The sequence below is a fragment of the Callorhinus ursinus genome, unplaced genomic scaffold (genome assembly GCF_003265705.2).
Source record: "Callorhinus ursinus isolate GAN/ISIS: 27379988/994484 unplaced genomic scaffold, GSC_fseal_2.0 scaffold11, whole genome shotgun sequence".
Taxonomy (NCBI): domain Eukaryota; kingdom Metazoa; phylum Chordata; class Mammalia; order Carnivora; family Otariidae; genus Callorhinus; species Callorhinus ursinus.
In genome coordinates, this window is record NW_027397073.1 from 4,153,806 (window position 1) to 4,166,631 (window position 12,826).

Consider the following 12,826-nt stretch of genomic DNA (forward strand, 5'->3'; position numbering starts at 1 on the left):
ACTCATGGTGTGAATGGGGGTAGCCCTGGGGGATTATATAGCTGGGGTTTCATTAGGTCTTTCACCAGTCAGGGACTGCTGATTTTCTCAGTTCTTACCTGTTGCCAGTACATGTGGGGATAACTTCCTGCCATCAAGCAAACGGTCATCTAGGGCCATCACCTTCTTCATAACATCACAAAATCTGGTGTGCGGGAAGACTGAGCCAAATTTTACAACACAAATAAGTGTCCCTACTGCTGGGAGGTACATACTGATATGCTTGATGCTGGCAATGAAGTCCCACTAGATGCCAATGGAAAATATGGGTGGCATTGTATCAGCGGGCAGTTAAGGAAGGTCTTTGATCAAAGGTGTGTCGGGTCACCTCTGAGCACCTGCACAGTTCTTGGGCTCACAAACAGTGCCCTTCATAGATCCACTCACTCAAGTCCAGGACAGATGGCCCTCTCTGTTCTTGGGCAACCTTCCCAGAATCGATTTCCATGCTCTTCTGATAAGCTCCCTCCTTCTTTCCTTTTAAACTTCAGTTTCTTATTTAGATTCAAGGAAAGGCTTCATTCTTCCAAAATTGTCTCTTTCCTTCCCCCTTCCTGTCAATTCTCATCTCCTTTCAACCTGAACCTGAAACCCAGTTTTCTAGATCAGCACTATCCCATAGAAATACAGTGCAAACCACATATACATAATTGAAAATATTCTTGTGAACACAGTATATAAATTTTACAGAAACAAGGACAATAAATTTTAGAAAAATATTTTATATAACTAAATTTATAAAAAATAATACCATTTCAACAATTATTTGTTGGGGTTTGTATTTTCTTTTGGGGGTAGTTGTAAATATTCAATATTTAATATTAGAACATATATTAAGTGCCTTTACTGCTGATAACATGATGACAACTATTGTTTATATTAACTTTGAGCAAGGTTCCAGGCCTCTCTCTGATCCTCATACATTTTATCCCTGGGCTGGACAAGGATCTGCCAGAATTTTGCCATTATAGAATAGATTTCAGAGAACAGAGAGAATCTGGGATTGAGTATATATGAATAGAAAGATGCATATCTAAAATATCCATACCTTCTTGAGGCTCTGACATTTCTAGAAATTTTTAAATGAAAGTCATGCTATTAATATTTTGGATTACAGATAACATTGCACATTAGCCACCAACTTACAAACATTGCTTTAAAATAAAATCAAGCATTATACTAGTTTTGACAATATTAAATAATTTTACAATAAAAAAAATCTCATTTGTAGACATTCTGTCACACTGATTCCAGTAAGACTTTTACTTGACCAGTTGCTGTTTCTGAGAACCAGGAGTCTAAAGCATTGTATCACGAGTTTCATTCATATTGGATCTGACTGAGCTTATGTCAAACCAGGCGTATTATTTAGATAGTGCTGCTATAAGAAACACCACAAACGTGGTGACTCAAACAGCAGAAATTTATTTTCTCGCAGGTCGGGGGGGCTGGAAACCCCAACAAAGTTGGTTTCTTTTGAGGCCTTCAGATTTCTTTTTCTTTTTTTTTTTTTAAGATTCCCTGTCTCGAGACACAGCGAGAGAGGGAACACAAGCAGGGGGAGCGGGAGAGGGAGAAGCAGGCTTCCTGCCGAGCAGGGAGCCCGATGCGGGGCTCGATCCCAGGACCCTTGGGATCATGACCTGAGCCGAAGGCAGACGCTTAATGACTGAGCCACCCAGGCGCCCCGAGGCCTTCAGATTTCTGATGTCTTGCTATGTCCTCATGTGGTCTTTCTTCTGCTCACATGCTTGTCTCCGTCTTCATCTCTTCTTCTTACAAGGACACCAGTCATATTGGATAAGGGCCCACCTTCATGATCTCATTTTATCTTCATTACTTCTTTAAAGGCCCTGTCTCCAAACACAGTCATAGTTTGAGGAACTGGGGGCTAGGACTTCAACATATGAATTTGGGGGGCATGCAGTATAGCTCATTTGGTAACCTAAGGCAGAATATCCCGCTGTCTTTACCCATCCCTTTTCATTAGCCAGTTGGCTTTGAAATCATTAGCACAAGTCACCTATCCCATTCTATTGACCACCTTGAGAATTCTGAGGGGTTTTTTCTGGCTCTTTCCCCAGACCTCTCTCTCTTTGATCAATGTCTACCTTGCAAACACATTTTCCCTACAAATCTAACTATAATTCAGTGAAGAAATTCTCTAAAGAAAATCATAAATCTTCTTTATTTGCAATGTTTTAAAATGTATAATAATACTTTCTGTATTTAATTTCATAAGACTGAAAAGATAATTTAGTTTTGTTTGATTTTTTTTGCATTAATTTTAAGACTGAGTATCTCAGAAACTGTTTGGGTTCTGCTTTTAATTCTCAAACTTGCTTCAAACAAGAAAGTTGTTTTTCTATGACAATATACTCAAATTAATTTTAGACCAAATGACTCTTTACTTATTTAAATAATATTCCAAAATGTTGCTTGTGTTCTCAAATGAATATAGTTGATTAAAAGAGTAAAAAGTTGATAATATTTTACTTCTCATCCTTGCAGTTGCCATGGTCTTCTTTGTGTCCTGGGTCAAATCTCTTGTCCTCTGTTTTGCTCTTGTGTTTTATAGGAAATGAAGGTCAATATTACCGACTTGACCTTACACCCCAAATTTCTCTGGCTATGTGTGCGTTTACACTCTATGAAAGAAGGTTCAATGCATGATGTATAATCCATACTAGTCACAGGAAAACTATTTGATTAGCAGTTATTATGTGAAGTTCCTGTTCTTCAATCCCTGTCTACATAATATAAAAATGAAATGCAGGGTTGAAATGAGAGAATTTTGCATATCAGTGTTATGGTCTGACCTGCATTATACTCAAATAAAACACTCAACTAAATTCTCTCATTGTGAAGCTAGTATCATTTTATTCACTGTTGGGGGAAAATCTATCTTAGGTGTTTTCCTGGTTGTGGCAACCTTCTATTTGTTCTAATCTGTCCTAAGACTTAGGCATGGCTTCCTTGAGTTGAGGTTGATTTTTTTTGTTTGTTTATCTGTGGATGAGTTCCTAGGTAACTGACCATAGTAAAGTTTTGGCTTTATAGTGATGGTGTTCTAAATAAGTTAAATAATATTAACAGCTGAAAACAAGGTATACAGGTTGTTTTTTATTAAATGTTTGAACTGATTAACTTGGAGTATCATGTGTACAAAGTTGATGGCACCCAATTTACACAAGGCCTTGTCTGTGAGAGAGAGATTCCTTATCACTGTCCATTGGGTTGCTTCTTCTGCAGCTTCTATTTGGGGGACATCATATGAAGTTGTTCTTCTTACTCTCAGTTTTTTGGTTCTGTCTCCTTCTTGGCTCTTTCACTGGCTCTTTGTTTTGCACACAGCAGTTTGGAGTCATGATGACACATAGTTTGAGTAGAACTGTCTTTCAGATGCCACAAGAGGACCACTTCCATGTTAATGCGGTCTATGCATTTCACAAACCCAACCTGACTGAGTTTGTCTGGACAATTAATGTTAAATATGGCTTAGACAGTGGTGATGGCATCATTTTCAAACATAATTGTTTTATTTTAGAAGGTTCAGGCTGCAGAATAAATAGAAGTTTGATGTGAGGACCATTGTGTGTGTCTTCAGCTTGCTCTGAATCTGTACCCCATTGATACTGCCTGTTTTTGCCAAGCTTCTGCAAAGACATGGCTGGATCTGGTGGGATAGGGTTTGTCAGTTTGAATATACTGAGGAGACTGCTGCATCCATTGCTCTATTATATGAGAGATTCTTTATTGTTATTTTGTTTTTCCTAATAGGAGTTCACATTTGTTCACATATTTACTCGCTCATCCACATGCGCATCCATACATATGTTCAGCACCTGTACCCCGCCACCTGTGAGGCACAGCATGGGCACCGGTGATCCCAAGATGACAAACAAAGACCACTCTCAATGGACTCACGGTGTATTGGGAGAGAAGCACATTCAGCCTGCTTTATGGGACCATGTGCAATCAGTCCAGCATGCACTGGTGCCCCATTGAGATCATGTCTCAATGGTGGAGTGGAAGTTAGCCAAGTAAAATCAGGAGGAAAGGTATTCTGGGCAACAAAAATCATAAGTGAATGCATAGTGAGAGACAATATTGTGTATTGGAGAGTTATTAGAGGTTGGTATTATTGGGGCTGGCTGTTGATAAGAGATGGACCTGGAGAAAGAGGTGGCTGAACGGGGAGGGCACTGCTTGCCTTCATGAATGGCTTGGACTTCACCCAGTAAGACAAAGGTTCTCATCCCAACCAGGCACAGTCCCTGCTACTTACAATGGATGTTTATTAATGCCCCATTACTGTGTTGAAATCTGCAGATCCTATAAACTATCTGCAGCCTTAATTTAAAAAAAAATCAATATAATGCTTTTACCATAATATGAAGAAAATGTACAGGAAAAATTATAATAAAATAATATGTATTTAAGGATGTAAATGTTTGAATTTAACATCATTAAGGAACATGATGACACTGAGCTGCGTAAATGAAACATAGGATAATGGGATGTGTGACACCTCCGAACACAGACTGGGGCAGGTGTATCATACTGATGACTCAGATGCCACGAGAATATCATGGTGACATGATTTCCTAAAATGTTAAATAACATGTGCTATCTTTCAGAATAAAGCAAAGTGCAAAGTAGATGCCTTACTGCATATACTGAAATAGAGCATATACTAAAACTTACAAGTACTTAGTGTTTATGGGCAAAATATCTCATGTGCCACAAAATATCTGAGACCTTGGGCTCCAGGACTGTGATATCATTTGTCCCCATCATTGTGACAGCCAGAAATTCACACACACATCTCCAGACAAGCAGGTGCTACCTCTTTTGAGAAATGTTGCTTTGGCCAATGAGAAGTGAGAGTGTTAGGAGAATATCATGATTAAATCTGGGTGTAGACAGATAATTCTAGAGTGTTTTTGACTTGAGTTTGAGGAGCACAAGATGGAAGGCAAGAGAGCCTGTCACTGGTTGACCGCTATGATCCAGGTGAGGTCTTAGGTGGACACAGAAGGAGGATCGTGAGAGCAGGAAAGGAAGGAGAGAAGGATCTGGAGACACTTAATCTTGGTGAGGTCAAGTTGTAAGATGCAGCCACTGACTAGGTAGAAGGGGAAGTTCTCCATTGTGAGTCTGAGCTCTGTCCTGAGAGATGGGCCAGCTGATCTTGGAAACCTGAAAAAACACTAGAAGAATAAATACAGAGGAAAGATAATGAAAATAGTTCTGGCTGACTTAAGTGCCCGTAGATCACCAGGAAGAGATGCTTTGCAGGTGTGTGTGTGTGTGTGTGTGTGTGTCTACATGTCTAAAATTCAGTGGACAGATCCAGATTGAAGATAAAGATTTAAGAGTCCTCAGCATACAGTTGATAACTAAAACTATGAGAGTATTTCCCAGAAAGAGTGTGTGGCATTGGATGAACAGAAGAAGATCAAGGATGAAATGTCTTTTAATCTTTACAAGATTAAAAATTCATTTCAAACTCTTGATCTGTCCAGAAATAAAATCTTACTTTACTAATTTTGAGTCATTCCAATCATTTGGATAGCCAAAGCAGTGAGGAATCATATTTCTTTCACATTCACACCTTTCTAAGAAACTATTTTTCGTAAGGTGCTCAGTTTGATACTTACGCAAACGTGTCTAATTTTAAGGGACCAAAGTCAGTTTAGAGAAATTAGTTCAGGAGCCCCTGACTGCTGTTGAAGTGTGACAATAACAAATATCATGGTCCCCATTTTACAGATGGAGATCTGGGTGCCTAGGGAATGAAGCGATTTGCACATTGCCTAGGAAGTCACCCTTACTGAGATGCTGTGGTACCTAACTGAGTCTAGCTTGTGTCAGATCCCAATAGTGTTTTAGATCGAAGATAAGAGACAAGATACCACTTCCCAGATCACAAAATGGCTTCATTGCCAAGAGGTCTTCCTGCCAGGGAGACATGTAATGTTTGCAGAAATCAGTTTGGAAATGCAGTGTCAAATTTCATTAGCACAAACTCTCCCCATACCTTTAGGTTAATTTATCACAATCAGTATTAGCTAGAATGGAGCTTAAAGTTTTCCCTGCAGTGAAGGAGATTCGGCTTGTCAAACTCAATACTTTGAAAAACACTGAAGACAATGGCATCCCTAGTGTATTTGAATTTGACACACTGAGCAGATCACTTTCTAACAGGTGCTTCTCTACACAACACTTTAGACAACTACCAAATCATACAACTGATGAAACATTTCATTTTCTTGGTTCGTTTTTTAGTTTTAAAACAATGAGTAACAATTATAAAGGAAGACTCATTTTTGATTTGAAAGACAATGGTGAGACAATCTTCTCTGAATATTTTCTGCTTGTACTAAATTTTGCACTTACTGAACACAAATATTATACCTCACTTGAGGTATACATACTTGAAAGTACTTCACAGTATCAAAATTTAAACACAAATAAAAAGACCTCCAAATGGTCACATAGAATGACAAAACTGAAGTAACTCAATTCATTTTCTTAGTCTTTACCATCACCGTGTTATTTGCTGTTTCATATGTATTGCTTAAATGCAGCATATGCAGAACGGAGAATATTTAAACCGAGTCCAAAGTAAGCTGTATGGTTCCGAGTTGCTACTCCAGTCCCACCTGTTCATGGAATAACTGTATAATTGGGAATTCCCCAAACATAAATTCCATGTAGACCATGATGTTTGTTAAAAAGAGAGTAATAAAAATGGGTTCATTTGTAGGTTACATATATCTTATTAACCTTCACTAGTAACCACAGCAACCATTTGGAGCGTAGACCAACAGAATATTCCCGCCCCCCTCAGGGAGGTATATTTCATCACTGACGTTGTTTAGAATTGTCAGTTCATGGTGATAATAAAAAGCAGACAGATTAGTTAGTTTGGTTATTCATCTTACGTTTCTACATTCAGTGGTCTTTCCCCCCTTAGTATCTTAATGTCTGCAGTAATTACATCCAGTAATCCCAGACTTAAAAAAATCTGTGTGACCCAATTTGCAGTTGGACACTATCTTGTATGATTGTCATAGATTGAATGTTCACGTCCAGCTCCAGTTCCTATGTTGAGACCTTATCCCCCAGTGGGATGGTATTAAGACTTGTTAGAGCTAATTAGAATTGGTCACCAGAGAGCTTCCTTCCTCCCTCGGCTCCAGGCCAGGTGAACATGAGGAGAACATGGCGGTCTGCAGCCTGGAAGAGTTCTTGCCAGGACAGAACCACACGGCTCCCTGATCTCGGACTTCCAGCTCCAGAACCACAGGAAATGGATGTCTGTGGTGTACAAGCCACCCAGTCTATGGTAGTTTGCTGTGGCGGCTTGAACAAGGACAGTGTTTTGTTTTTGTTTTTGTTTTTAAATAGAAACTGCAACTCAGCGTTAACCATAGTGGCGTGAATGGGCCCGTATAATAGTGATGCATGCCTTCAAACAACAGGCTTTTAAAATAAGTCTTAATATGGCCTGAGGAACTAGAGTTAGCCTTAGATTTCAGGCAATAATAAAGGGTCTAAAGTAATGAAGCTTATAAAGGCCTATGGAGAAAAATAGACGCCATTGGGAATCGGAAGCTACTACAGCCAGCCATGAGGAAATCGTAATTCCGTCTTCCTCAGAAGTGCTAGATGTGTTAACATCTAGCATTTTGCCAAAGGCCTTAATCACAGCTAAATGAAATCGAGGATATTCCCTTACCACCTCATCAAAAAGAAATCTAGGCATTTGGATAAGCAAGGTTAAAAACTCAGGCATTATTTTACTCCACAACCATAAATGCCAGGCTTGTTTGATTTGCCACGTCCTTCTCGGGGCACTGACTGAATAACAGCCCTTTGGTGCACCACGGGGTGTTCTCATCTCCCTCTCCTTGGCATCCCAATGTTTTCCTCACAGAAGGTTCTTAGCCATTTCGCGAACACCACCACGCATCTGGAAGTGGCAGCAATGTACCGAATCTGACCCATCCCTATTGGCAGAAGAAAGACAAGTGGAGGGCTCCAGAATGACCACAAAGCTGCAGCAACCATCTCTCCTCTGTTAAACAAAGGGCATTATAGAGACACTAACGTGCTGACCTTGCTCAAATGTTTGTCTGGTTTCAAGCTACTTTTCCTAAATGTTTGTTCCTTAATTTTCCAAACACTTATGTGTAAGAAGATTCTAAATGTGCAGATACTCATCTGCTATGTGTCTAAACACGTTATTAGCCTCTCTGGGAGTTTCAGTTTAACCTCTCTTGGTTTGGAAGGAAAACAAATAAAAACTGGAACAAACACTACTGAGGAGTGTGCCCTCAGAGTAGTCTGTTGGAATATCCCTAAGCCAAACAGTTAGGTGAGCTAGGACCCCACGGAACTTGCCCCCAACACAAAGTATTGCACGTCGAATCATTGAAATTAGAGAACTTCTGTCATTCTGAAGGCTACTTGCCATAAGAATTTCGTAGAATTTGTGTGTCCTACACGATGGGGAATTTCCTCCTGCAGTCCTCTCTGATCCCTCTTCACTTCCAGGGTTTCTCCCACTCTGATTAAATCAAAGTTAACAAGTTTGGGACCATGACTTACAGCAGCTGTTCAGCCAGAAACACAGGGATAAAGGGCACTCCGAATGGTTACATTAAATGAATCTCTATCTTAGAGAAAAAGTATTGACTCTATTTCTGTTTTTTCAGAAGAAGAACTAGTCAGCTGCTATGGGAATTGAGTTAGACATTTCTACCCCTTAGGAAATTGTAGAAGAATTAGTAAGTGGGATTTGTGTGCAGACATTTGCTACAGACATCGTCCTCAGCTCACTGCGTATGTACACTGGTGTGAGTCGGGACCGGCTATCCGAAGCAATGCCAAGTCACTAGGGCTGGCAGTTCCCGACTGTGACTGGTTGCATCTTTCATTATTTCTAGTCTCTGCCTTTCTATCACCTGGAGAACATGTATAAATGCTGTCCTGTGTGGGCAAAATAAGCCCTGTTTTGTTACTGAAAGATTGGGCTCAGATATGTGGAATGATCACTCAAAACACAGACAGAAAATATTATCTCCTTAAGGTGGAGGGTATGAGCTCTAGAGTCAGTGTGGCTCCGTCTTAACCACCACTTGTGCTTTGCACAAGACCCCAAGCAAACTATGCAACTACTCTGTGCTTCAGTCTTCCTTTGTAAAGTAGCGTCCGGTGAGAAGACTGAATGAGATAAGGTGCACACTGAGTTAGCCATAGTGCCTGACACGTGGTCGGCGTTCAGGTTTAACTACAATCATGATTGTCCCTAAGACAAAATGGGAGATTGAAGAACTAAGAGTAACTGACATTATGAAGCTACTACTTTCAGGCAGTTTATTTGATGCAAGTGACTCTGTCATTTGGATGTAGAGCCATTTTGAACTTAAATGCAAAAAATTATTCCAACTTTTTAATTTTATGTTGTTTATTCTGATAAGAACACATGCATATGAGATATACCTTCTTCACAAAATTTTCATTGCACAATACAGCATTAACTATAGGCACAATGTTGTAGAGCAGATGTCTAGAACTTATTCACCTTGTAGAACAGAACAACAACTGTCCATTTCCCCCTCCCCAAGCCCCTGGTAACCACCATTCCACTTTCTGTTTCTGGGAATTCGACTATTTTACTTATCTCACGTACCAAGGAATGCAGGAACATGCTCTGACATGCCTGACCCCAAATACCAAGCACACTCCTAGGATTGGGATTGGGATGGGACAAAATGGATGAAGGTCAGAAGTGGAGGGTGAAGGAAGCCAGTTGTGCATGTTGCTTGGTATTAAAATTTTATTCTATATTTTGATATGTCAATATATTCCTATTCCATCTCATGAAACAAGTTTCCAAGTCATTCTTAAGCTAAAATCCCATATTTACTTGAATTGTCTTAAAGTTTGTACTTGAACTAGTGGTGGAGATCTACCTCAAGGGGCAGATACTCCATTCAATTTAGAAGAATTGACCCAGGTCCTTCTTTTCCTCCAAAGTCCTATTCCAATATTCTGTGATTTAAAAAAAATCTACAATCTAAAAAACAGGCACAAACATAGTGAACACCCTTGCTGAGGATTACTATTTCCTTAAGACAGACATACTTCTCTATGTCTAACTCTTTACTTTTATCTCTGTAATGTTTCCTTCCCTGAATTTATCTGTTGAAATCCTCCCGTCTTTCTCCTAGACTCATCTTGAATGGATCTAGAATTCTATTGATCTGTGACTTAAGAGAAAATTTTTACATTAAAGAGCTTAGAGTCAATCTTGCAAGCCAATCTAAATGGAACATTCCAAAATGTGTTCCATTAAACACTAGTTAAGTCCACTTGAAACAATGGATTTGGTGACCAAATAAAGTTTAGGAACCACTGAGCCTTATCTCTTCCTTCTAGGAGACTGCCAGTGCTCATCCTCACATTAAAGCTCTTAAGGTCTGTAACAAAGTGGACTAGTTTGTCAGGATGGTCTTCTAAAATGAGCCCACCCCTTCCTCATTTTTCATTAAATATCTCTTAGCTTGGTCTTGCACACACAAGACAGTTTTTGGAAGCACTTTCTCGGGGCACAGGGAAGAATCATAAGTGAAGGTATAACCTCATCGGTATTCTCACTGAGATTTATGGTGGGGTTGGGTGGGGGAACTTCATCTCCATCTTCAGTGGTTAAAATGCCATGGCTAATCTAGAAAATAGATGATAAGGACACAGATCAGGGGGCAGTGTCAGTGGATGCAGATAGAGGAGAACAAACAAAAAACAATATGGCAGAAGTGGAATATCCTCAGGCTGGCAGCTGAGTGAATGGATTACAGAGGACTTTAAAGTTCCAAGAGTAGTTGTATGGGAAGAAGATGGTGCCTTTTCTTGGTTGAGGAGAGGCCAGGATGATTTCCGTTTTGGCATGCTGAATTTTAGGTGTCAAAAAATACATAAATTAAGAGAGTTGGAGGTATTTGGGAGAGCACTGGCAGTAACTGGAAATTTAGAAGAGAGGTCTAACCTAGGAAAACAGAGGCTGGGAAGTTGTTTCATAAAATAATAATTAAAACAGATTACCGGTGGGTGCCTTGGTGGCTCAGTCGTTAAGCGTCTGCCTTCAGCTCAGGTCATGGTTCCAGGGTCCTGGGATCGAGCCCCACATCGGGCTCCCTGCTCAGTGGGAAGCCTGCTTCTCCCTCTCCCACTACCCCCTGCTGGTGTTTCCTCTCTCGCTGTCTATCTGTCAAATAAATAAATAAAATCTTTAAAGATAAATGAATAAAACAGATTACTGGCTATGGGTTCAGAGAAGTGCAAATTTTCCTTTTTAAACAATTCAAGTTGTTTATGGCTAACCTTATATGTTTGTCTGTTGAAATTTTTAGAATTTATTGTTTTAATCACACTTTTACCACATAAATTCTTCTTTTTCAAAAAATAGTCATTTTTATATTTTTATCCTTGTTATTTTTCCCATCCTGCTTCTTTTTTCTTTCTTTCTTTTCTTTTCTTTCTTTTTTTTTTTTTAGGCTGTCAGAAGCACAAGCTGCAATGGTGATGATAGGAAGATGATGGGTGGAGTGCCAGTCCTAATTAGAGACTTGATTTCTCTGTAATAAAAAGCTTACATTTGATTGGATGGTTCTAGGTTGTCAGGTAGAATAAATCAAATGTGTCTGCACGTTCATGTCAAAATGTGAAAAATGTGAATGTGCATTATTTATATTGAATTTCATGGGTATAATTAATTATGTGTCTGTGGAAATGATGTCCCCAAAGACAGTTGATTTTATGTTCAATCTGTCTGTGCATTTGTAGAACTAATTTGTTCTTATTAAAATTTTTAAGGGTTTATTTGAGCTAAACTCAGGAGGCCTCTCTGGGTATAAAACTCGGAAAATACAAAGCAAAGTCTAATTTCGATTTTTACTAGTGAGTGAACTATCTCAATGCCTGAAGCATTGTACTAAATATTATTGTAGTGAATATGGCTGGGCTATAAAAATAAATAGAAGACATACTTCCCTCCCAGAAAGTGCTTTTAAGCTTGTTTGGAAGACTAGGGTATAAAGCAAATGCAGATAATGCCATCTGACCTTCTATTGCTTAGTAAAAGAATATTATGTATAGTCAATGAAATATTAAGCCAAATGATGAGTTGACCAGTTTTTCTTGTTAACCTATAGAGATTTTGAAATTATTATGCTTTTTTTTGAAATTGCATGTCATTTCTTCTAGTTTTTATTTTTAATATTTTCTAAATATATTAACTACTGATATTAAAGTTTCAAAGATATTATCTCAAGTGGTATAAATAAAACATTTTTTCCTTGTCAGTGTCAGTGGTAAGTTGACTTACTTTAAAGCAGACCCATGATTGAATTGTAATATTGCAAATGATTTATCTCAAGTTCATTATAATTAAATCTATTCATTGTGGTAGGATATAATTGCAGTCATTACAGCAACATTTACCAAAAAAATTTTTTTCTCATTTTCACTTTTCATATGATTATAAACCTTATGTTCTCTTAGTCATGCTATAATCAATAGTTCAATGGGATATGCCAGGTAGTTCACAGATATATTGGAGTTAATTTCATTTTAAAAATAATATTTTTAATATTAATTTAAGTAGAAAGAATATCTGTGTCTGAAGTTAATAGGTTGACTTCTGTAGATTGTGAGCGTTCCATTCCTTTGTCAGTATTCTTTCACTCATTTTCTTTTTTTTTAAAGATTTTATTTA